Below are 26,852 nucleotides of genomic sequence, written 5' to 3'. Positions count from 1 at the left end.
TTAGTGATTTATGTAGAAGCCACAGAGGCTATGTGAGGAAGAAAGTTTTGGGTCATTTGAAAAAAATCACTCTTGGTAGCATATGCAGGTGAGAGAAAAGTGTAGAGAAAGAGAGAGGACATACTGGTGGTGTGATGGATTCCAAATGAGTTTGAATTACTTTTTAACCATTTTGGTAGTCGTGTTACTTTCTTTGAATAAACTATTATGATTGAACCACATGAGTGTGCAGATTTATAAGGGCCACATCCACAAAGAACACATACATTTACAGAAATATTTTGGTGTATTTTGGCCACAGGATGGAATATATATGTATATTCTAACAATATTGGGATGTTATATATTCACACATGCACATCTTGGTGTTCCCTTGAAGGTAACAAGAATATTTGGGGAGACCTCTACCCCATCCCTCCATCCATAGAACGTTGACTTTACATTGATTTGGTGACAGATTGTGGGGAGCATTTGTCTAGGTGTTTTGTGGTCTGTCCACAATGATGCAGACTGTTCTGCAAGAGATACCCAGTTCAAACGACTAACTGGCTTTGTCTATAGATGTGATTAAGTTCCATAATAATCTTGAAAACAAAATTTTCAACAGGAGTTAATTGTGGCTTGGATGAGAATAAATGTTAGTGACTGGAACAGATGAGCATATCCTTTTAAGATAAACGCTTGTACGAACAGTGAACAAGTACATCTAAAAGCCATTTCATGGGGAATTTTTTTCACTGACTCATTGCCTGGTTTTAACTACATGCAAAAAAATACCTTAACCCTGCACCTTGCAAATAGTCATTGGGAATGGCTCATTGTCCTTTCAGTTGGCAGAGAGACAATGTGCTTTGAAGTAAAAAAACCTGCTCCCTGTCTCTTCTGTGTGAAGCACACTATAGTTTGAAAAATGCAAACCCTTCTTTGTTTTCAGGGCAAATAACGTACTCAGGCCCATCTGTGGTGTCAGTTGCAAAGAGGCATCTACAGGGAGAAGGGCTTTCAGAGTTTCTGGAAGGCTAGAGGTGGAGATATTGTTCACTCCCTGGTTAAGGATGTAGCCCTTTCCAACCTTGGATGCTGCTGGGTCTGATTCAAGAACCAGGAAAGCCCAGTGTTTGTAAATAACTCCTTGTATGAATACTCAGTTCTTTTGAAATGGTAGCAGAAGCAGCATAAAAAGAAAGTGTTTATTTTTTATTTTTATTCTTTTAACATAGAAAATGTCATTGACAGCAGAATTCCCAGGAGCAGGAGAAAATAAAAATAAAAAATAACAGCTTTTTGCTGTGCTGATTCTGTTGCCAAACATTCTGTATCTGTACCCACTCTGTGTAGCCCCTTGCCTTCCCTAAGATTTGTATCTGCTATGGTGGATCAAAATGGCTTTGAACTACTTTTTAATCACTTGGTAGTTGTGCTATTTTTTTGAATGGGGTGTTCCAATTGAACCACACGAGTTTCTGGGTTTATAATTGCCAAATCTACAAAGACCATAATGCTTCCATTGTTTATTTCTTTCTTTTTTTGTTAGTCAAGTTCCTGGAAGAAAACAACAACAAAGTTTCTAGTGGTATTTTGAAGGTGTTTTAATGATGGAGCTAGTCACAAATGTGTAGGCAGGATTTAGGATCCCAATAAGAGGGACTGAAGTACCTCAGAACTAACAAGGGGGAGCCTCAAAGTCCAGGTTGGAGTTCCCAAATCCTGGATTGGCTATAGAGTAAGCTCTGGGGATGGCCACATGCTGTTGAGCCTGGAGCCCAAGAAGACTCAAAGGGCAGTGTTTCCGGCAGAAGCCAATATCCAGAGGCAGGGAGAGAGTCCAAACCAATGAAATAGTCTGAAGGGAATTAGAAGGGATTTGAGAACAAAGTAGGCCATGAAGGGATAGAATTCGGATATTTTATTTCAGTTGTAAGGTGTGAGGAGTCCTGTGGAGATTTTCTTAGTCTTTGTAGGACAGAAATGGTAAATGTTTATAGGAGGCTTGCAGCCATTCTGCTGTTACTGAAGGAATCAAGCAGGCTTGGATACAAAGTGGTTGAAGCTAACTAAGCCTTATTGTCAACATTTCAGTTGAGCAGCATGTCTCATGTCTTGCTTTGCAGTGACCTGACTGTGTCACATATCCCTATAATTTCTTATTCTAGATTCATTTTGATGGTCTGCCTCATTCTCCAGTTTTTGTCTCTCATTTAGAATGAATATAGATTAAGAAGTGTACTCACTTTGTGCTCCCAAAGTCTTCAGTTATCTCACCTAAGGGGCTGTGTACTGGGGAGATAGAACGAGATAGTAGGTACCAATGCCACTTACTACAACAAGAAATCCTTGAATTTCAGGGGTTGAACACTATGTAAGTTTATTTCCGTCTTCTACTACAGACTACTGTAGGTAGGGTGGCTCTCCTCCATCTTTTAGCTATACCTTCTGGGACAAGAGATAGCCAATGTAACCACAGAGAGGTATGGGGTATCATGTGGGATGTTTTTAAGCATCAGGTCTGGCAGGGAAGTTGATTATATCATTCCCATTCCCATTCACATTCCACTAGCTGGAACTCAGTCAAATGCCTCAAACCAACTGCAAAGGAGGTTGGAAAATGCAATTTTTGTGGGTGTTCTGGAAGAGGAAACAGTGGGTAACTGCCATAATCACAGACAGAGAAAGCTCAGGAATCTGTGAAAAGCTCAGGAAGAAGGCATCCCTCTTGGAGAGCTACCATGTATGTGTCTTTGACATCTTTTGGTAAGTCCTAATCCACTGAAGTGGGTCCTTTTGGAATAAGAGTCAGACCAGAAGTAGCAGTTGAAATAATTTAGGCTTAGTATAAATAATAGCTAGGACTATGATGCTGGCTAAATAATGAAAAAGAAGAAATGGATTAAGGACAACCACATTGCTGAGAGTCTACAGTATTTGGAAATTCATCCATAGACAAGAGAGATAGGTCAATGCAAAATTATTTTCAAGAATGTCAACCTGTGTAGACATAAAGATGGTGATTTCTATGCCTATGGTAGGAAAATTGAGAAGAGGCTGGATTAGACGATGAGATTGGTTTTTGAGATGCTGGCATGAATTCCAAGCAGAACTGTCCTGGGAATGCTTGAAGAAGTGTCTGGGGAGCCATATCAGTGATAGCATAAGCCATCAAGGCAAGTGAGTACCATAGAAGGAGATGAAGGCATCTATATCAACTATAGAGGGAGAAAGAAAGATCTAGAACTGAGTTTTGGGGAATATTTTTGGGCAATACAAAAACACATATGGCATGTCATAGGTTCTGCTCATAGGAGAGTCAGAAATAAAAATGAAAATGGTTTCAATAAATTAAGATTTAAAAAATTTACTTGTTCATTTTTTTGCATTTTAATCCTTTTTTACTGGTATCTCTTTTTAACATTTGGGATGTGTGATACATTATACATGTTTCTTTTTCAGGGTAAAGCAGTTGGTATTTAATTTATGAAATAACTTGATATAGTTATCCATAAAGTGAAACAATGATTTGCTTAATTCTTCTACCCTAATGCAAATGGTTATTGCATAGAACCTTGATTATAAACTATATCTATCTGGATTATATATATATATAATCTATATCTATATATTGTACTTTATAAAACTATAGATATCTAATACTAAGGAAAACACATTTCTCATACTTACTTAATACACTCTTTATTTAAACGAACTATTTGGGTACCAAGTAACCCAGAGTTACTCGGTTCTTTCTAACCAGTCCTTTAAATAACCATCATTTCATTAAAAGTAGTTGGATGAGTTATGACAATGAAGCAGGCTTGTGAAATATATTTCCTGCCTTGAGTTTTCATTTGCTTGCATGATTTTAACCTGTCTTGAAGGCAGATTGACAACAATTAACAACCCCAAAGGAAAAATTAAACAATTAATAATGAATTTAAACAGATGGCAATATAGCGAATATGTGTGCAGTCAGAAGCGGAAGGGCCTGGTATTCAGAGAAGCTAATTTTGAGACATTTTCTTTCTCTTGGTATGCTGCATAACTGAAAGGTTCTTTCATGATAGACTTTGATGAAATCCTCTTAGTTTAAAACCTCTGATAGGAACACACAAGTGGGCTTCTTTAACCACAGACTCTGAAATATATCTCTTGGTTTTTCTATAGAAAAATATCAGTGAGGATTTAATAAAAAAGAAGATTAGAAAAAAGCATTTTTTGACACAAGTTGTTTTAAGAGAATGTGGAGAAACTGGCTTCAGACTGAGGGAGACCAACTTCTTATCACTCTCACAAATTTGAAAAGTTTCCTGAGGTACCTGAAGTATGAGTAGAATTAATGTGTTTTTGCTCGTCAGTCATTGTTTAGTAATGAAACCAGACGTGGTAGGAAGTGTTGTGATAGTATTAGATGGAAATTTTTCCTGTATGTGTGTTTCTGTGTGTGTAAGGAGTTTAAAAGGCTCTGGGATTCAAGCACCATTATTAAATTAAAAATGATCAAAAAGATAAGATACTTTGATTACTAGTAAAGACAATATAGTTTCTTCTTTTGATTTCTTGTACACCCAAAATGTAATAAAGACCAATATGGAGGCTCAAGTAATGGGTTGGAAACAGAATGCAATATGTAAAGAATATTATTTTATGATTTGCTTTTTTTTTTTTTCCACTGAGGAAGATTAGCCTTGAGCTAGCACCTGTTACCAATCTTCCTCTTTTTTCACTTTAGGAAGATTAGCCCTGGGCTAACATCTGTGCCAACTTTCCTCTACTTAAATGTGGGTCCCTGCCACAGCATGGCTGACAGGTGGTGTAGGTCCACACCCAGGATCTGAACCCACAAATCCAGGCCGCCAAAGTGAAGTGTGCCAAACTTAACCACTAGGCCGTGGGGCTGGCCTCTATGATTTGCTTTTTTATTTAGCAAGTATTTAACAATTCCTGAGTGTGACTCAGCTCTCATTCTGAGAGTCCAAAACTCACACAAGAGTTCTGGTTTATTGACCACAAAAGCAAAGAGAATTGAAAATAGTTTATGTAAACTGATTTTAAGGATGGGCTTGGAAATGTCTTCCAATAATAAATTAAAATGGGGTGTAGTATCTGTATTTTGGCCTTCAGGTTAAAATAGTTTAGACTTTTTACTTCATTTTCCTTTTTTCTCTCTGGCTGTGGAAACGTCTGCGAAGTTAATAGAGAAACCCTTCAGTCTTCTGTGAATGTGACAGAATTTGTGTCTCAGTTGATTGAAAAGTCAAGCTGTGCTAATAATGGGGGCAATCCTAGAAAAAGTGATTTGTGCAAAGCCTCTGGAGGTTAGCACAAGTCTCAGGGTGGGGAACCATTCACCTTTGTGGAAGCTGCTTCTGAGACATCTCTGAGGAGAGAAGGAGAATGAAGGACCTAAGAAGAGCTACGAGGCTATTTGGATCAAGGCAGCACATGCAGGGGGGGAAATTGGGGTTTTGGATCTCATGCATGTTGCTGAGGGAACTGGCATCTGGTTTCAGAAGTACCTAAGGATCAGAGATTAAAAACCAGGAAAAGCAACAGATGTTGGCACAAGGCACAAGACACATGTGCCTTGATGTTGTATATCACACTTAAAGAATTATGAAGGCTTTTGAGAGCATGTAAGCCTATATTACTACTTTATAAATCAGGAAACTGAGTTTAAATTTAGTTTGGGATAGAACCTAGATCTATTGGCAGATTTCACTTTACTTTGCAATGCAGAATTAAGGTTAAAGGAGTAGAACGAACATTTAATAAAGTGTTTCTGCATATGCAGCACCTGATTAAGATCAGCAATTAATGCTCTAACTAAAACCAATGGAAGAAAGATAAACTCAAAGAATTTCAGCATTTGAAAACCTTATACATGGGAGTTCAAGTGATAATAGGATCTCTAGAGAAAAAGAGGCCTTAGAAAAACAAAGAGTAAGCAGTTGTCTGAACTTCTCATATTTTTCAAATTTACCCCGATGCTTAATTGCTGGACCCAAGCAGGAATTCTGGGAATTATGGTTGAGTGTGGATGTGGAGCCAGGCTTGACGCAAGTCTTTAGAATGAGGAGCTATGAGAGGTCAGGAATTCAATATCCTTGGGTAATGCTGAATTTGAAAGCCCATGCGGACAGAATACACTAAATCATCCAACTGAAGATATTGATCTAAGCGGTAGAAATGGAATATGAAGTAACTGGGTAGAAACTAGGGACAACAGAGCAAGAAAGCCTAGGTTAGCTGGAAGATTACTGGCTAATTATGGGTTGATGTTCTAGATACATTCAAAGGAGAACCTGATGACAGACTGGAAGGTCATGAGGGAAATCTTAACGGTGCTACACCAGTTTGCACATTGTTATCTGTGACCATTTAGGGGAAGCTGAGTCATGAGATGGAGGAATGTGGCAGGGAGTAGGTAACCTAAGGTTTGCTTTGACTCTGACTTGGGAAAATGTCTTCTGGCCACCGTGTAGGTGAAAGTCAAGGTGGTTAGAGTATAAGATGTTGATTTGGAAGAACCGTTGACTGTACTTTTTTCATTTAGACAACAAATATTTATTGGGCACTAATTTTGTGCCATGCACTAGAGATACAACTGTGAACATAACAGACAAGTTCTCTGTCTTTTGTTTGGGAAGACGTATCTGAAAAGCTGGTGTTTAAGCTGATGAGAAAGATTTATCCATTTGGAGAACTGATGAAAAGCATTCTAGGCATAGGAAAACACATAAAAAGGATCTGAGGAAGGAAATATTTCAGGGTATTCTATGACCTGTCAAAAGATCGTGTTACTAGAGCAGTGTTTGCATGGGGGAGAATGGCGTTAGATGAATTTTGAAAGGTAGGCAGGGATGAGTTCATGTTGGGCATGACGGGTCTTGGTAAATGTGATAGCCAACCTCCAAGATGGCCCCCAATGATACTCTTGTGTGGTCCTTTCACACAGTGTACCAAGATTGGTCTGTGTGATGTGACCAATAGAATATGGTAGAAATTATAGTCTGTGACATCTGAGATTAGGTTATGAAAGCTACCATGGTTTCCATTTTAGTTGTATGCTCTCTCTCTATTTCTCTCTATCTTGGATCTCTTTCTCTGAGGGAAACTAGCTACCATCTTTAGAACAATCTTATGAATATGTTCACGTGGTGAGCATATGTAGCCTCCTATCAACAGCTTCACAAATAAGCCTGGAAGTGGATCCTCCAGCCCGAGTCAAGCCGTCAGACCGCTGCAGCTCCAGCCAACACCTTGGCTGCAGCCTCATGAGGGATCCTGAGCTGGAACCACCCAAATAAACCACTTCCAGATTCCTGGCCCCTTAAAAGTTGTGTGAGATAATAAATTGTTGTTTTAAGCTGCTAAATTTGAGGTCATTTGTTATGCAGCAATAGTACCTAATATAGTAAGGAATTTGGATTTTATCTAAGTACAATGCCTTTTTGAGCCAAAGGAAAGGGAGAGGGCTCTTGGCAACTATCACTGGCTTGAACGCTGGCCAAATAAATTCTTGAGACTGCCCTTCAGTGACTGTTTGCTGGATCCCTTCCCTATAGACAGTGATGTATTTAATCTCCTTGTGTTTACGACTCAAGTACCAATAGAATGAAGAAGTCATTCTATTAGCAGTCATCTTGAAAACAAAGGCAGGACTATATTTAGAGCTTTTATACAATAGTGTTACCTTCTTCAGTTCCAAACTAAGGAAAGGACATTTAGCATATTGATGTCTACTCTAGTTCAATCCAACAAACATTTGTAGAGTACCTTTAAGGAACAGTTCTGTGGTTAGCATCGGGAGGCAAGGGCTATGACCAGAGGAGCAATTCCTGTCCTGTAGTTTCTCACAACTTACAGTGGAGATTGATTATTTTATGCTCTGTACAAATTGGTGGTACCTCTCTTATTTTGACCAGATAGCACTTGGTTTTTATTGGTGACAAGGAGACTGAAATTGTAGAATACCAAGAGACAAAGACTAGTCTAAGCATTTTCCCTTCTTTTGTTTCCTAAGAAATGCAAGTACTATTTGTATTATTTCCAGACCTATGTAGAAATTGGGACTTTTCCAGTCTGAAGAGTGTTGGGCCAGGAATTAACAAGCCTTTCTTGCTAAGATGGTCACTGAGGGGGTTAGTCTGAAGCTCGTAACCAAGTCCTTGTAGAGGCAACTGGTGACTTACCTGAGGCCAGGGATGTTCTCACCCGATTGACTGCTTCACTCAAGGCACAGAAACTTTGGGTATGTTGTGACATCTGACCATTATTTTATTTATCATATTTAGGACATTGAGAGATAACCTTTTCCCCAGTTTTACATATCTATAAAAACTAAGCAACCATGGTTTGAAAACAAAGGGGCCTTAAGTGTGAACATGTACCCCTCTTTGTTGTAGTCTATCTCTTAATGGTGTGCAGAGGCCTTGGCATGTCTTCTTCAGAAAAATATACAGTAGATGCCGTCTTTTAATTCTTTCTGATCTCCAGGAGAAGCAAAACCATTACCTGTCAGGTTGATTGTAGGAATTTTTTCTCAAGGGCCTCCGAAAATACAAACACATCCAGAACAAACACTAACATAAGATAAAGCCTGATAGGTGTGTCATCAGAGGAGCATACTTCAAGGTGCCTTTGAGATCTGAAGACCTCATTTTGGAATTCTGAGCAGTCTTAATAAGCAGGTCCATCATCTCCGTGAAGAAGGAGGTCAGCTGGGGGCACTGAGGCAGAAACGATTGGCTAAATTGCTAATGGCCAGAGAATGATCTAGCAACAGCCTGGCACCAGGAGGACAGAAACAGCTGTATCCAAGCTGCGCTGAAATCTGCCTGTAATTACATTCACCTAATAAAAGCTTGGTTATTTACCACTGGAAAGGGGTTCATGATGGCACTTACATCTTTCATCCTTCCAAATAATTTTGCCAGGTTTTTTTCTTCCCCTAGGTTTGAGGCACCAAATGTTGAGAAAGCACATTTCCAGAACGTCCTATTTCTCGCCTGATGCAACGTGCAATCATCTAGTAATCACAGATGCTAAAGGGGTGTCTAATTCTTGAAAAAGAGAATCAGTCAGTTCACCAGGGCACTACTGTATCTCTGTTGTTGCCCAAGGAAGATTAACCAGCCAAAGTTCTTCATTTATCTGATGGCGGCCAGCCCAGGTCAACTGTGTTTCTGAGTTAGTTCTAGTGCTTCCCATTGGATACAGGTTTCCACAGTTCCATCGTGAATAGTGTACCACTCCATGAGCCCTGAGAGTGACATTAACAGTTCAATAAAGGCCTCATAAATTGCTTATATGCCAATGTCAGCTAGCACACAGCAGGACACTGGTAGTTATTAAACAGGTTGGGACTGCTCAATGCTCTTCGTTTTCAGAGACTTGTCAGTGCTATGTTCCTAAACAGAAGCATTATCGTGACACATGAGGATTGGACTGTTTTCTGAAGCCTCAGTCTTAGCCCAACTGCCTGACTGTAATTTGAAAAATGACATTTAGCAGTTTCTGTATAACATAGAGGTTATTGTGATTAACTTTGGGACCAGACAGACTTTGTTTCTTACATGACGTGAGCACAAGTTCCCTAATCTTACTGAGCCCTGGTTTCTGCCATGTGCCAAGTGGGGATAATAATACAAATAAAGTAAGAGGGGAGTGCCTTTTCACCATTCCTGGTTCCAAGGGAGATATATTCCTGGCTTTGATAATATATGCAAAGTGCTTAAAATATTGTCTAGAACATATTACGTACTCAGTAAGTGGTTGTTATCATTATTGGAAGCAATTCTGACCTCCAGTTTACTAATAGGGAAATTGAGGGGTAATTGATATAATTTCTGGTTACTCTATGATTTCATTGTGAGAGCAGGGTTAGATGCTCTAGTGCCTGCTCTCCAATCTGATGTGGCTTTCATAACCCTTATTTGCTTAGATGGTTTATACTGAAAAGATACGTGTAGGAGGCATCATTGCAGATTTTATGCTAACAAAACAAATAAGACAAATTTCTTCTTTTTCTCTCAAAATGAGCACTTTGCATAGGCCAATCCACCCACTCCATCTTTTCCTTCCTTTCTCAACCCACATGGGCTTACCCTTCACTGTTACTCCTCTTGAGACTGGAGACCTACTAGCCAGCATCTGCTGACCTCAAATTCTCTAGTTTTCTAATTTTCTAAAATGTACCTCTCTAGTCACTCCTCTGCTTAAAATCCTTAAATGGCTCCCATTGCCCACAGAAGTTCTTTGCCAGAACATATCAGTGCCTTAGAATAATTTGGAAATTTTATTGGGATAGAATCTCAAGAAACATAATTAAAAAGAGACTAGGAATAAAACACAGAATGCAGTTCTTTGTCAGTTTACTGCTTGATTCCTTTCAAGTTCATTCAAGATTTGGTAAGTCTGAGAAATAGGCAACTGTGTCCCATTTCCCTTGCCAATTCTGATCAATTGGCAATGACTTTCTGGAGCATTGTGTCTGAAGGATCTGATAATGTGTTTAGGTTTAACAGTAGAAAATTGTAGTGACCCATTTAAAATGATTCCTATGAGTGCAGAAAGTAAGAGGGAGGTAGCAGCATTTGTACCAAGTATTTGCCATCCATGCCTTAAGATTTTGGGTTAACAGCAATGCTACAAACTCTTTTAGAGCTGGAATCATTGCTGATCTGTCTTTATTCTCTTCAACATACATTCAGTGCTTTGTATTTTGTTTCTCAGATTTATTTTATTTTTTGGTAAATATTTGTTAAGTGCCTACAACATTCTAGGAACTTGGGTATCCAACCATAAAAGTGGGTTCCACTGACAATATACAAGATGTACCAAAGTCTGTAGCCTAGTGTCAACTATTTCTTCCTCTTCCTTTCTTTGTCATTGTCTCAGTTCGGGCCCTCAAACTCTTGACCTGGACTGTTATCACCTTGGTTCTCTAGGCAAAGGAGAACACGCCACTCTACCAAATTACAATTGCCCAAGGTCTTGAAACACATATTTATGAGTTCTCCCAAGGGAGGGATGAAGGAATGGTAAGGAAAGAGAGAGAGTGGGAGAGAGCAAGGAGAGACATATGGTAGAAGCAACTGGATAAATACTGTCACTGAGAGATTGCTCCTGGGAGGAAAAAATATTTTATTTGCAGATGGTTTTCAAATAACCACAGACACCAAGAAGGACAAACATTCTCTCTCTTGGAATTTGGAAGATAGGCACATGCCCCTTCTTGTCTTTCTTTGTGAGCTGTACAAACTTATGATTGCTGTGGTCTCCTAAGTACTGTCCTACCCACCATCTTGTGTAATCCATTCCACCTACCCCATTGATTCTAGAAAAAATTTTCTAAAATGTGTGTCTCCAGTCATGTCACTCTTCTGCTTACAAACCTTTGTTGGTGCCCATTGCTCACAGTAGAAGTTCTTTACCAGGACCTATCAGTGCATTAGAATAATTTGTGAAGTGTGAACTGGATATCTCCTACTAATTGAGTTAAAGTATTGAAGATTGGTAGTGATTTACTTTTGTAATATGAATTTCACAATTTTGAACTCCAATATTTTTTCCTGAATGTAATAGAAAGAGATAAGGTTGTGAGTAATCAGCAGCTATCTTTTCTCATGGGATACACTGTGTGGCAACTGCCGTTCATGATTGTGATGATGTCATTATTTCACTCAAAATCTGGGACTGTCCAGGGATATGTGTCCTCTGTGTCACCAGCAATTGTCATAGATTTTACAGTGGAAAAGCCTCTGGCCCACCAAATAAAGGCCAAATTCCATAAGGACTATATAAAGACTTCACTGATATCTTGTTTATCTCTTTAGACAAATCTTAGAGAGTACCATCCTCCACTCCCATCTACTTATTCAACCTACTCTCTCTATCTGAAATATTTTTTATCCCCACAATTGATTTGGTAAACTCCTCAAATATTTTAAGATCATGATTCATTTCAAACATTGCTTCCTCTATAAAGTCTATCTCAATACATCCTCTCTACCTCTGGTAGAATTGAGTCTTACCCAATGGAACAGAAATTAGAAGAATGAGGTCTTTTCCTCTTGCATCGTTCCCTTTTCATTTCTCATTTGTTTCATCAGGTCCCAGTAGCAAGTATCTATTTCATGAGTCAGAATAGTTCAGGGCCTGCTATGAGAATAAACAACTCCAAGATCTCAGTGGCTTACAACAACAAACTTTTTTTATTGCTCACACTCCATGTCCATTGTGAATTGGCTGGGGTCTCTTTCTACACCATCATTCAGAGACTCAGCATGAGTAAGCAGCCACCATTTTAAAAACAGCTGGTTACAGTGCCAGAGGGAAGAGACAGTCTCTTCAGATTAAATCCCAATGTTACTTGTATTTCTGATTTATTAATTCTAACTGATCCCATCCAAACACAAAAAGGCCAGGAAATGCAAGACTACCTTGTGCATGCAGGGAAAAAATATTTGGCTAATAGCACTAATTATGACCACAGATGCCCAACATAAAATCAACCATGGTTATCTCCTAGAGCTATAATGGGGCCTATTTTTCTGGGCAAAATTACATTACATATCTGGATGCAATTAACATTTCCTTTGCAAGGAGAGGTCATTGGAGAGATAACCAACAGTGTCTGTCATACTTTGTTCCTTCAACAGCTGCACCTAGGTTCTGTGGTTGCAAGGGTTTAGGAGCTCCACAGAGCACACTATATTTTCAGTTTCTTGGAGAGCCATGATAAGCCTTGCTTAGCTAAAAACTCTTTGTGAGCCACTATTTGGGGAACTTCCTACATAACATCTCACTTATAGTCCCAAAACCCTATGAGCTAGGCATTATTTTTCAGACGGGGAAATAGAAGACCAGAGAGGATAAATAGCTTGCTCAAGGTCACAGAGCTAAAATGTAGTGAAACCAAATTTAATACTGGCCTGTCTCCTGGAAGTCTTGCTCTTTTTCTTTATGTCTGCAGCATCTTACGTGAAACCCCTGGAATTATATTAACTTCTTTTAAAATTAAACACATTTTAATCTGAATCCATTATCATCTGAGGGTACTCTAAGTCTTGGGTTTGTTTTCTGCCATTTAAACCACATTTCTTTTTGTTTTAAACAGTTCTCTACATATAGTTTTAAGGGAGAGTATCAAGGGTTTATCTTCTTACAGAGTCCTGTTCTGACAACACGAGGGCATTTTGCAGCGACAGTGGCTTTAATTCAGAAAAATGGATGGCACAGTGGTTCTTCTGCAGCAGGAGATTTATACTTATTTCCTCCTCTCTGTTAACAGGATTTATTCACAGCCCTGAGCAACACATGCCAAAGGCTGCGTTTTCTCCTCCCCCCATCTCCCAAAAGAGCTATTGATCTTGAGTAAATAATCATTGCTATGACTTGAAATGCTTGCTATAATCAGATCAAACAAGGCAATCAGGTTTTATTTTTTAGAGCAATGAATGTAGTTTATTATGTCTCTTTCGGAGAGTTGGGGTCGGGGTTTCAGCCACAATGATGCCACTTTATTATGAATTTCTATTAGTTGAATAGACTGAAATTAACATTTGATGACTTCTTCATTGATATCTGACTTTTTTTCATAGGCAGACTCTAATAAAGAAGTCAGTTAGAGCTATTAGACATATTTTAGAAGAATTTCGTGATGCGTATCTTCACTTAGATTACAGACTTTAAATCATTGCTGCTATCAGTGTGAATACTAACGATATCGTCTGCCAGATGGAAACGTTTCATAAATTTTCAGTTTTCTCTTACAGTCTGTTGTAAATCTTAACTAAATGACTTCTTGGGTGAACTATGTTGATATCAGCTTTAATGCCTTATGTCCACACTGATTTCAATGTCATGAATACCTGGAAGGCAGACAACTCTTAATTAAATGTCATTTTCTTTTTCCCTTATTGAACTAGAACAGAGTGCAGACTCTCCTTGCATTGTCTGTGGCTTATTGGCGAATAGCTCAGCTCCAGCTTTGTCACAAGTGGGTTCTTTGGAGCTCTTTAAATGCTTTGGTGTCATGCAGTTTCTCCTCTCTTAACTAAAACTGTCTTCCTCAATGTGTCTTTCAGAGAGTAAAGCGCTGTTTCTTCAGCCCTTTGTTCTCCATTTTGACAAAACACATTCTGTAGGTTCTTGCCTCATTTTAACAATTTTTTATCCTCCAGAAATTGATGTTTTAGTTCTCTTCGGGAGTGCTAATCTCCATATGAAAACTACACTGCATAAAACTTCCTTTTTCCCTCTGGGAACCTGTCAGCATTCAGACCAAATCTTCCAAAGGACTTTTCTTACCAATTACGAGGAGTTTCTGATAACTTGTGGTTGCTTATCACTTAAATTTATTGTGGAATTTTTTTCTTTTCTTTTCTTTTTAAAATAGAGCCAAACTTTGAAAGGTATTATCACTTATTTTTTTTTTTAAACAAAACAGGAGACAAAACAAAATAAAATTAAATGAAAGATTGTTCAAACTCTCTAGTCAGTGGAAAGCCAAGGAAAAAGATGATAAAAAACTCAACAAAAATACTTAGTTGAGTCAATAAATATTCCCAGTAGAAATCTTAGAAATCCTACAGGTAAAACAACTTTTTGCAGTTATTGAGTTATTTTCTCACCAGTTGTTTATTTATTGATTTGTTTTGCCATTAAGCCTACGAACCAAGTGATAAATGTGCTTCCTTTGTTGTTACAGTATAATGCATTGAGCTTTCCTTGAAGCTTCATTAAAATTATATCTAAAGTACCGATTATAAGAAAATGATTAATAATACAATAATGTGGAGCGATTGTTCTGTGGAGCTGTTTGGAGTTGTGGGCTTTTTCATCAACACTCTGTTTTGTTCCCTGCTTCTGTTCACACAGGGAAGCAAATGCCTGTCGCCATTTTTTTCATCAGGCAACAAGAACCATCATTCTGTAGGAACAAAGGCTCCAACAAAACATTCTAAACCATTGAAATAATTTTCCGACGTGGTTTCAATAATTAGTGTATTTCAGTTTCAACAACTGTAATTAAACCTGACCTTTAAGCTAATTATGTCTTGACATTTATGATTTTAAGCTGGCTTTCCCTGTGGTGATGGCATGTTATATTCAGGTTCTAATGAATAGTTTTGTAGTGTTTACCTGTTGTCAAAGGGTCTCTGTTGTGGCTTGGAGGGGACCACTTCACTCAGCATCTTGTCATTGGAAGCATAATGGTGCCACTCTGAAGGAGCATTATCTGTCACAATATCAGGCTGATATGGATTTTTATAAGAGTGTTTTGATATAATTATAGGCACAGCAAAATCCCTGGTGGAAATTTTCAAAGAATAGGCCAAAAATTAACTCAGAGTTTTGAGTAGCAGATAAAGCGGGCTTCCTTGGGATCTGATAATTTGTGGCAGGTAAGTTGGATGAAACTTCCTAGCTTCCATGAGAAAAAAGTCATGTCAAAGAGGAATCGGAGATGGAGCAGGAACCAAGATGGTGGGCCTGGTCTTGTTGGCTTTCATTAAGCTTGAGCAGAGGTGGAGTTTTTCCCTGCTTTTAATTCTTTCCTAGGCTACTTCCAATTCAATTTCTTCCTTCTTGATAATAATAACAATAGCTAACATTTACCAAGCACTTACTATTTGCCAGGCACTGTTAAACACTTCACATGCATGATCTAAACATTTCAACAGCCTTATGAGATAGGGGATATTCTAGCACCTAGCACAGTCAATCCATTGCCTTTTGATTTTTTTTCAAGTCTTAAATGCCAATATCTGGTGAAGTCAGATAATATTTTGAAATATTAATGTCTATGTTCCTTTTTTCCCCCCTTCCTTCTTATGAGCACCTCCATCCACCACTCCCACTCCATTAATCAGTGGCATCCACATTGCTTGTAGGAACCACAAGAAACAGTCAAGTTTAATTTTCTGACCTCCAAAGTGGGTCCTAAGAAAGCAGGGCCATAACCAGAAAATGGAAAGAGGAAGGGGTAAAAACCAGAAAGCCAGGCTACTCCTCTCCCCACCCCACTACTGGTAGGTCCCTGCATGAAAGAGAGGAGAAACAGGGAAGATGGGTGACCTCAGTGGAGGGAAGTTTTGAGAGAGGTGACTTAATAGGGGATGGTGGTACAAACCAGGCAAAGAGGTGGTATGGGGGAGATAATAGGAATAGCCAGACAGAGCACAAGGGAATACCCTGGAAGCCCAGTCATCAGAGGCAGACCATTGCTGCCAGTGGGAGTACTGCACATTTTCAGGTAGGCAGAGAAGCCATGTTAGTGGAGCCATTATTCTCATTAACCTTGTGAGATGTGGACTTTTCATGGTGAGTGGTCTGCAGGTAGCTTATGGATTGTCCAGAAGGAAGATACCTGTGATGAGACCTCATTGAGGCCTTCTAACTGCTCTGGGGAGATATCCAGTTTTTTTCTGTGCCTAGGACATATGTAAGAGTCCCAAAATATAGGCTGGAGATCATTATGCCCAAAGAGGCAGAGATGTGGAGAGGAAAGCCTGAGCTTCATGCTTCCATGGGACAAGACGGTGAGGGAACCCGCTCCTGTTACATGGATGGAGATTTAAATTCTCACTGGAGATTTTAACTGAGTGATTTTGGTAAAAAGCAAACAAAAACTATCCTTCCAGGCTCCATCAAATGGCTCTCTAATGGTGCAATTAGAGCCAGAGGGAAACTTGGGTTCAAAAGGCCATTATAAATTTCCTTTCAATTAGACTCTATGCGTTTCTTCCTCTTTGCTTAATACAAGGATGAATCTGCTTGCTGGGTAGCACCGAGAAAGCACCAGAAAGTGAGATGTATGCTTCACTATCATGTGTGTGAAGGAACAGGTGAGACTAAGTGTGTCCTCTGACTGAGCAGTGGGAGAGGGCTTGGGGAGTAAGATTAATAAGGCAAAAGGGGAACATGCAGCTATGGAGTGGTTGAGAAATTAGAAAGGAAATTTTGGCAAAGCTATTTTAATATTAGGATTGTTTTGCAGTCTTTCTTAGCGCCGCCTTCTTGAGAATATGGAGCCTCTGTTGTAGATGGTAATAAAACAAGTTTCTTTCAAGTTACTCACCAAGTAAGTTATTAACCAAGTTAGCAATCACATTAGTAGAACATTGTGTGAAGAGACCTGGGCTTTGCTCACTTTAGTAGGTGTCAGACAACATCATTTAGCTTCATCGTACTCAGTTCATCTGCATAGGAGGGAACTGGTGGAGGGTTGGTGACTCTAAACTCCTGGTAGCGAGAAAGGGGGACAACACTGATTAGAAAAACATTAGAGAGTTAAAGTCAACAGCCATTGGAATTTAGGATCCGCTCCAGGGATTATTTTAAACCAATGGTTAGCTGGTAGTGTCAAGCATTAGCTGACCCTGTCTGCCTACCTGACTAGGGTGTGAGTGCTATGAAGTCTGGGGCCATTGTCAGTTTTGTTTGGGTTTGTTTTGCTTTTCCATCTGCAGTGCTTGGAACTGGTCATAAATGCCTCTGGTTAAGCAAGTCTAGCTTTTGCAAAATATTTGCTCTTGCATGAAAGAGCAGTCCACATGTGGTCACTCACCGCATTACTCTAATCACCATCTCTCGGTTCCAGTGCCCAAGAAGAGTTAGCTTAGTGAGTTTTGGAGGCCATAAAGACTCGAAGAGAATTGACTTTTTGGTGTTTGGGAATCTCCTCTTTTCATCAGCATGTGGACAAGGTGAAGGCAGCCAGCTGATGACTCTAGGTGTACCTACTGTGACAGAGCACCCCAGACCACTCCTGCTTTCAGCTTACAGAGGAGCCAGGTGGATGGTTAATTTGTTCTCCCTCTGCGCTAGCCTGTGCAGCAATGGGTCTGCTATGCAACAGCACCTCACAGGAGACAAATAGACAAATCCTATCAGCACAAATGGGTTTTACGGGTCAGATGTCTAACATGATTCCCGTAGCTCTGACCCCTGGTGGATTTATTATCTGGGTCTTATAGTCCCTTGGTGTCTTGAAGACTATAATCTGTAAAATGCGTGGTGGGTAAAACCTAGCCAGACTGCCATTCTTGACATGTTATTGGTCCGTAACTCTGCCAAGAAGGCTCAGAAAGCTGTAAGTCTGACTTGACTTTAAGTGGCAGACTGAAGTGTAGCCAATGACAAGATGTTTCCATCACTTACCACCCAGGGATCACCAACACACCAAGACGCGCAGAGCCGGTCTATCATGAGTTAAAAGTAACGTTCAGTTTAATTGCTCTTAACCCAGGCCAGCTCTAAATAGTCACTGTGTATGTATTTACTTCTGCAGCTCAGAGCCCTTCCTGACCAGATCTTTACATTTCTGTGCTAGCAGTTCATTCTTTATCAGTAATGATCTTTCCGGAGACATTTGATTTGTCTGTGCAGTGACACATGATATTTGGATAAACTGAGATTTATTTCCTCTCTAGCTCTGCACGTGGAGTTGGGTGACATGTTTTACAAGAGATCACCTGTGATGAGGACAAAGGTCAGTGGAAACCTGTTCAAACAGAGAGGTTTGGCCTCGAGGAGCCCGTCTGAACCTCAACTCTTGACCTGCTCATTGACTGCGTTTGCTAATTGGGTCTTCAGTGCAAAGAAAGAAACAGTGCTCAGAATCACCAACTGTTTGTTTAGCCAGAACATGAAAATCAATCTACTGATGACCAAAAGGGCACAGCAAACAACATCCCCACGGAGTTGGGTGTTTTCGGCCTTAGCATTCAACAGATGTGGTCCGAGAGCTCCCGCAACCTGTGTGCAGATGTGGTTCGCATAATTAATGCAATGTATCCTTCTTGCATGAAGATTTTCTTCACGATATGTAGGGCTGGTGAGAGATGGATAGAAAGCGAGGGAGCCTGAGGTTAGTAGAAATAAGTGAAACTTGAAGGTTCTTTGGGTCCAGTTGCAATGATTACGTACATTCTGATATCACTCGATGTATTTTTTTCTTTAATCAGTGAGATGTGAAGGATTTTACAGCTTGGGAAGGAAAATAAACAACACAGACACAAAACAAACAACCTTTTTCTGAATAAATTCCTCATTTAGACTCTAAGGAAGTAGCTTGTCTGGCTGGCCAGGGACCAGAGAAAAAGGAACCTGGTGGCGTTTAGATCCTGAAGTTTTTCTTGCAGCTCTCCTATTGTTAGCATTTGAAAGAAATGGGACAATTGATCTCATCTGAAAATTGCATGCAAGGTAGAAATGTTTTCATCCCACAGAAAATGAGAAAATAAGCTCTTGACATTTCTCAACTTAATGCTGTCAGATCCCAAGGAAATTAAAAAAGCCTATGTTTGGATTTAGGAATATGATTAAAGAACTACCTTGGAAATTAGCTGCCTAGCACTGGACCTTCTTAGGTAGAATTTATTAGAAGGATCCTGAGTAACTGGCATCTCTTTTACTTTCTTTTTACCATTTAAGGTGGGAAGCTCTTTGCTCCTTTCTCAGATGCTTGATGCTAAAGTAAAGACAAAATGGGGAAGCATATTTTAATCAGCGGGATATTTTCAACACTTGCAACAATAAGTTACATTAGATCTATCCAGGAGGACATTTTTTTTGAATAACAGTACTGCTACTTTCTGCTGTAACCATTAAAATTTATCCCCAACCAATCCCACTTCACGTACTTTCTATTTAACAAAGGAAGGAAAGAGAAGAGAGAAAATAAAGAAGAAATAAATCGCCTGTAATGTGGCAGATGCCTTTCTCGCTGCTTATAATTGTGTAAAGAAACAATATGATGCAGTAAAACTCGGCGGATTTTATTTGGTTTATTAGCTCTGACTGCATCTCAAGCTGTCTCATTGCTCCAATTTTAGACAACGCATGACATCATAATTGCTTCTGGCATTTTACAGTAATAGATACTGGTGAGAGTTGTATGAGCACCGCCTGGTGCCCCCCCCCGACCCCCGCCACAACCCCACTTTATGAGTACTTCTTTGGAAAATAGCAGCCTCCTGTTTGCAGAACATGCACATTTTGACTAAGGTAGTTTTCCACTATGTTGCCTGCAAAGATATGCTGCCCTATTTAAGTTCAAAGGCAGCTTTCTCCAATCCACCAGACTGTCAGAGTTTCACACCACATCTACCAGCTTATTCAGCGCAGTACACCTGTCCAGTGTCCTGAGCTGGGATGCTAGCAAAATTAACCAAGACCAGGGCAGCCATTAATCTATTTTCAGAAAATCCAGATTCCTAAAATGATGCCTGGGACCACTTTGCAGTAGTCCTGAAATAGTATTTAGATTCTCAAAATATGTGGAGAGATTTACTTTCCCTCTGCATGGATGACCTCTGTTATGTTCTGAAGACCCAGCTAACAAACCAGTGACAGGGAGATGGCTAAATGAAGTTACCAAATGTGAGTTTGCAATTGATCCAAGCACTGGATGATAAGGACACCTTTATAAATATGTGAAGCTGACGCAGGCTTTGACTGCCACGCAGCAGATTAGCATTGTTAAACCGTGTCACAGTCCAAACAGTGCCTGGCTTGAATATTTATTATGTTCTTTAATCTTGCTGAGCAAACAGACTATATTTCTCAGCAAAGGGAAGGAACTCCCCTTTGAAAGGCTAATGTGTCCAGAAAGGGTTCATAGAGACATTTATTGTCAGAGCTGGCAGGATTGGTGGAGATCATTTAAGCCCCTGTTTCACATGTGGAGAAAGGGAACCAGAGATGGTAAGTGACTCATTCAAGTCACATAGCTATTATGTAGCCATGCTGAGACTGGTTTTCTACTCTTCTGATTTCTAGAGAATGATTCTTCTCCCTGACACAAGCACCCCGATGGCGGGGGAAGAGCCTGCAGTTTCTTCTGTCCAGCAAAGTCACATAATGATAGTGGTCCTGAGCTGCTTTATGTGTTTTCTCTTGGATATAGCTTAGCACTGGCCTCTGGAAGGAATAGAACAAAGTTCTCTTGCTGCCTGACTCACAACTGACATGCTGTGACATGATCTTCTCTTTGCTTCATCAAAGTGAATTTATGGCTCATTTCTTTAAGACCTTCCCCTTGCTTTCGACTGTAAATGGTCTGGACATAAATAGTCATATATTGCAATATGAGACCAGAGCCAATCGAAATAAATGCGCTTCTGAGTCTCCAGAACCCTATTTCTCTCTCGTATGGTTCTTAACGCTTTCTACTTGCAATTATCATCTTATGTTGTTGTAGGCTACTGCGCTTTACTGGATTGCAATGTCCAAGATGCAGTATTATTACCTCCATTTTATAGATGAGTAAACCAAGAGTTTAAGAGATTTATCTAAGATGAGTGAAAACTGACTGACTAATCAGTATTGAAACCAAGATGTCTAGTTCCTAGTATAGACTTATTTCCACTCCCATATAACTCCATCTAGGTACAATGCCTTGCACATAGACAAGGATTAATAGATTTGTTTTGAGTAAATGAGGTGAAAGCTGACTTCCAAATGCCTCCATTTTCATATTCAGAGATACCTTAATCTCAGGGTCCTGGAGTGAATTTATCATCTTTCTCTACAAATCTGCTTTCCAGCTTTTGTTCCCTATTTTACTAGGAGACATTCTGCTTATCTATCTGCCCAAAGCAAAAACCTGCAAGTTATTCGAATCCAGGGAACCATCCCCCAAGTCTGGCTGATTCTCTTTCCCATGTGTTTTGGTTCCCCTTCTCTCTCAGTGCTGCCGTTATCCTAGATCAGGTCCTCATCATCTCTGAGCTGCACTAATGCAATAATCTTCTTAGAGGGCTCTCTCACTATGGGCTCCTCTCCCCTCCAGCTTGTTCTTCATAGAGCTGCCAGTTCTAATTCATGAATCTGATTATGGCACTCTCTACCATCAAGGATCCCCATTTTTCAAGAGTCAGAATCTTAACCTATTTACATGGCATGCCATGCCCTTCATGAACTGGCCACTGCTTGCTTTTATAGAGTTATCTATTGTCAGTCTTTACTTCTTACTCTGTCACTCTGACAAACTGTTATCATTTGCCCCACATGCTCTTTCATACTTGCAAGTCTTTGCACGTGCTGTTCCCTAGAATGTCCTCCTTCAACAAAGCTGTCCGTAAATAAATGATATTGCGAAAATGTGTACACGGTTCTTCTACCATCAAAATCCACATTGTTTTCAATGGCAAAGTGGCATTTTTCATTTTTAGATCGGCACCTGAGCTAACATCTGTTGCCAATCTTCTTTTTTTTCTTCTTCTTCTCCCCAAAGCTCCTCAGTACATAGTTGTATATTCTAGTTGTAGGTCTGTCTGGTTGTGCTACGTGGGATGCTGCCTCAACATGGCTTATGAGAGGTGCTAGGTCTGCACCCAGGATCTAAGCTGGCGAAACCTTGGGCCGCCAAAGCAGAGTGTGTGAACTTAACCACTCGGCTAAGGGGCTGGCCCCCGAAGTGGCATTTTAAAAGTAGCTTCTTAGGGGGCTGGCCCTGGTGGCGCAGCAGTTAAGTCCACACGTTCCGCTTCAGTGGCCCGGGGTTCGCCGGCCTGGATCCCGGGTGCGGACATGGCACAGCTTCACACGCCATACTGTGGTAGGTGTCCCACATATAAAGTACAGGAAGATGGGCGTGGCTGTTAGCTCAGGGCCAGTCTTCCTCAGCAAAAAGAGGAGGATTGGCAGCAGTTAGCTCAGGGCTAATCTTCCTCAAAAAAATAAATAAAAGTAGCTTCTCGGACTTTTGCTTCAGGCCAGTGAGATACCTACCACTAATACTAAAATGGTTAAAATAAAAAAGACTGACTGGGTCAAGTGTTGGTGAGGATATAGAGGAAGGAGAACTGTCTTACGTTGCTGGTGGGAATGCAAAGTGGTACAGTTACTTTGTCACTTTCTTTAAAAGCTAAGCATATACCTACCATATGACCCAGTTATTCTATTCCTCAGTATTTACCCAAGAGAAATGAAAGCATATGTCCATACAATGACTTGTACACCAATGTTCATAACAGCTTTACTTATTATAGCTCTAAATCGGAAACAACCCAAATGTCCATCAACAGGTAAATGGATAAACAAATTGTGGTACATCCATGTAATAGAATACCACTAAGTAATAAAAAAGATTTGACTATCTATATACTCTACACTATGAAATGATATCAAAATACTTATGGTGAATGATAGAAACCAGACAAAAACAGTACATATTGTGTAATTCCACTTAGATAAAAGTCTAGGAAGTATAACCTAATGCATAGTGACAGAAAGTAGATTAGTGGTTACCCAGGGATGGGAAAGAAAGGGAGGAATGGATTAAAAAAGAGCATGAGGCAACTTTTGGGGATGATGCATTTGTTTATTATCTTGATTGTGGTTATGCTATAGTGGGTGTATAAATACATGAAAACATTAAATAATACATTTTAAATATGTACAGTTTATTACACATCCATTAACCTCAATAAAGCTGTCTTAAAAATCATGTTCTAAAATTTAAAAATAATGAATTTTTAGTTGTGAGAATTTCAGGCATTTTGGTGGGTGACATGATCCTGGTCAGTGAATCTTACTTTTCCCCTGTCTGTACCACCTAGGAGTAAGGCTCGTCCCAACTATAGCCATTGACTATTCCAAGTAAAATATTTCTAGAAGTAAATTTCGTGTCTGGAAATGAGGAAAGAAATGCAATATCTTCCTGAAAAGGATTAAGAAATATCAGACAGCTTCTTTTGGGATTTTCTTCCTGTATTAGTCAGGGTAGGTGAAATGCTTTAACAAAAATACCCAAAACATGAATGGTTCAAGACAATACAAATTTATTTCTCACTCTCTGCAGGTCCTTGCCTGGCAGTGCTCCACGTGGTGATTCAGGAACCTTTTTCCTTCCATCTGATGGCTCCACTATTCCTCAAAACCTCAGTGTCTCGTGTCTGGTCAGCAGGCAGAGGAAGCCTGAGTATGGGATGGCACTGGAGGTGTTCCGTGGCCTAGGACTGGAAATGGTGGACCTCACTTTTACCTGTGCACCTGTATCCATTGGCAAGAACCCATCCTCAAGACCACATCCAACACCAGTGGGTCTAGCTGTGTGTCCAGGAATAAAGACAAATGTCTACCAGCCTCTACCATACTCCTCAATAGCACCCTTCCCACATGCATTTCTTAAGCAGCCATCAGTACTGTTTGACAAAGACACTCCTTCACTACTTATTAAACACTTTTTGGTGCACTTCTTATGTGAGAATGCGAAACAAACCTGGTCCCTGTCTTCATTGTAATTACAGTGTCACAAGAGGATATAGTACACACAAGGAGAAAGGGATATTAAAAGGATAAATTTATAAATGATTCATTATAACTGAGGGAAGTGTTACAAGAAGAAAGATCAGACAGAGTACCCATGGTTTTCATGTGAAAAAGATGAAGCTTCACTCATACAACTCTTTTTTATTGAACTCTTAAATGTGGGGCACTGAGCTTTGGTAGAAAACATCCAGCCCCATAAGTTCCAGCCATCCTTGCTTGCACTTCTGGAGTTTACAAGGAGTTGAGGAAATGAAACACCTATTCAAGGAACTCCAGTAAAAGGCCCTTCTGAAGTGCTATAAGAATTTGGAGTGGTGACAACCAGTTACCCCAAAGGTCTGTTTCCCCTTTCTTCTGATGAGAAACTACATTTCCCAGCTGTGATGGTTAATTTTATATGTCAACTTAACTGTGCTAAGAGATGTCCAGATAACTGATAAAGTATTTCTGAGTGTGTCTGTGAGGGTGTTTCCCGAAGAGATTAACATTTGAATAGGTAGACTGAGGAAAGAAGATTGCTCTCCCCAATGCAGCTGGGCATCATCAAATCCACTGAGGCCTTGAATAGAAGAAAAAGGTGGAGGAAAGGTAAATTTGCTCTTTTTGCTTGAGCTGAGACATTCATCTTCTCCTGCCCTCGGGCATCTGCTCCCCTGGTTCTCAGGCCTTTGAACCTAAATTGAATCACACCAGAGCTTTCCTGGTTCTCTTACTTGGCAGATTGTGGGACTTCTCAGCCTCCATGATAGCATGAGCCAATTCCTATAATGAATCTCCTCTTCTGTCTGTCTGTCTGTCTATCTATCTATCTATCTATCTAATCATTATCATCATCTATCCTATTGGTCCTCTTTCTCTAGAGATCCCTGATTAATACACCATTCTCCCATGCAGTTGGGTGTGGCCATGAAACAGTTTTTATGAGTGGAATGTGAGCAGAAGCTAAGAATTCAAATTTTACCTCTCTTGCTTAAAAGAAGATCATGGGCCTTGGATTCTGCTATTTACCCTTCCCCTGAGCTCTTTTATGGATGTACCTGTGACCTAGCCTCAACCATGAGGATAAGGACAATGACAAAAAGGATGACAGGGCCAAAATACAGAAAGAGTCTGGGTCTCCAAATGATGAGGACCAACCTGGACTGCCCATTTCAGGAATCTTATGATACAAAGTCATAAAATTTCATCTTATTCAAGTCACAATATTTCTGGATCTTTTTGTTACCAGAACTTACTCTTTACTCATAAGTCATTCTAAAAAATACAAGAAATAGACTGACTTTCACAGGAAAGAGATCCCTTCCTGCTGCAGTGATCAGAGGATGCTTATGGAGAAGGTGGCATTTAGGTTCAACAGTTTTGTTTTTTTTCTGGGAAAGATTCTCCCTGAGCTAACATCTGTTGTCAATCTCCCTCTTTTTCTTTTTCCCCTCCCCAAAGCTCCAGTATATAGTTGTATATTCTAGTTGTAAGTCCTTCTAGTACTTCTGTGTGAGCTGTCGCCACAGCATGGCAACTGACAGATGAGCGGTCTGGTTCTACGACCAGGAACTGAACCCGGGCCACCGAAACGGTGAGAGCACCAAACTTTAACCACTAGGCAATCAGGCTCTAGATTCAATATTATTTTAATTGGTCAGGGAAAGGGGACTTCAATAGAGGGATGAGCCTAAGCAAAGGTAGGGGACTAGGAAAGCATCAGTTAGCCAGAGAGACACATCATCACACACAGCTAGAGAAACATTTGTCCTCTTCTCCCTCCCACCATATAGGATGCAGAGTTCTTTAATTTTAGAAGTTCCTTTTTTTGTTAGTTCTAGTCTAAAGATGTTTAATAACCTGTAGGGTTGGCAACATACTTAAAATTATTTTTAGACCTTTTTGGTGAAATTTGCCATTATAATTAATCTTCCTTTATAATACTACTCATAATCCTTGAACTATCACTGCAGAGAAATGAGGATAATTGGGATAATTGGCTATATGACTCAGCTTCAAGTCTCGTGATGGCCTAGACAATCTGGGTTGTTTAGAATTTGGGGCATAAATCCTCTGAACATCTCTCTGTCACCTACTTGTACCCACTTTTTATGGGTCAGTAGGTATAACTGACACTTCCCTCTAAAGAGATTTCCTTTATTATAGGCTGAATTGCGCCCACTCAAAATTCATATGGTAAAGCCCTAAGCACCAGTCCCTCAAGAATGTGACTATACTTGGAGATAGGATCTTTAAAGAGGTGATTCAGTTAAAACGAGGCCATTAGGGTGGTCCCTAATCCAGTTTGACTGGTATCCTTAAAAGAAGAGGAAATTTGGATGCAAAAAGAGACACCAGGGATGCCCACACACAGACCATGTGAGGACACAGGTAGAAGGAAGCCATCTGCAAGCCAAGAAGAGAGGCATCAGAAGAAACTGAACTTTCTGATGCCTTGATCGTGGACCTCCCAGCCTCCAGAACTGTGAGAAAAGAAATTTCTGTTGTTCCAGCTAGCCAGTCTGTGGTATTTTATTATGGCAGCCCCAGCAAACTAATGTATCCTTCTTCTTACGGTCTTCTCGCAACATAAA

General features: G+C 39.9%; 1 long non-coding RNA gene across 1 annotated transcript; it reads left to right on the top strand.

The window, feature by feature from the left end:
- The first annotated feature begins 2,671 nt into the window (after positions 1-2,671).
- LOC138923338 (uncharacterized) lies at positions 2,672-24,861 on the top strand. Its single transcript, XR_011436821.1, has 3 exons — positions 2,672-2,751; positions 18,435-18,493; positions 23,810-24,861. It is a non-coding gene; the product is annotated as an uncharacterized lncRNA (long non-coding RNA).
- Positions 24,862-26,852: the final 1,991 nt, after the last annotated feature.

The sequence above is a fragment of the Equus caballus genome, chromosome 3 (assembly GCF_041296265.1).
Source record: "Equus caballus isolate H_3958 breed thoroughbred chromosome 3, TB-T2T, whole genome shotgun sequence".
In the NCBI taxonomy this organism is placed as follows: domain Eukaryota; kingdom Metazoa; phylum Chordata; class Mammalia; order Perissodactyla; family Equidae; genus Equus; species Equus caballus.
Note: the sequence above shows the minus strand (reverse complement) of the source record. Positions and strands in the feature narration are given on the sequence as shown.